Source organism: Sinocyclocheilus grahami, unplaced genomic scaffold (assembly GCF_001515645.1).
Source record: "Sinocyclocheilus grahami isolate Dianchi unplaced genomic scaffold, SAMN03320097.WGS_v1.1 scaffold5115.1, whole genome shotgun sequence".
Lineage (NCBI taxonomy): Eukaryota > Metazoa > Chordata > Actinopteri > Cypriniformes > Cyprinidae > Sinocyclocheilus > Sinocyclocheilus grahami.
In genome coordinates, this window is record NW_015509887.1 from 8296 (window position 1) to 8613 (window position 318).

Here is a 318-nt window from a genome sequence, read left to right on the forward strand (position 1 = left end):
AAAATGCCAGTATCGGAGTGATACCGATACTGAATATCGGATCGGAGCACCCCTAATTATAAGCAAACCACACTGCATGCATGCAGACATATGAGACATTATCTTACATGACAATGCAAGCAGCATGCTTCTGTCAATGGAGAAATGCACACTTTTGTTTCCCACCCACATCATCTCAGTTATGTGGACATTCTCTCCGCTCACACACTTTTCATCAGTGCACCACTGGACCTGCCAGAAACAGCAAAGACACTGATGCTGCATGACATATAGTGAGAGATTTCTATAAGGTATATTCTGAGCCGCTGAATAGTTGAC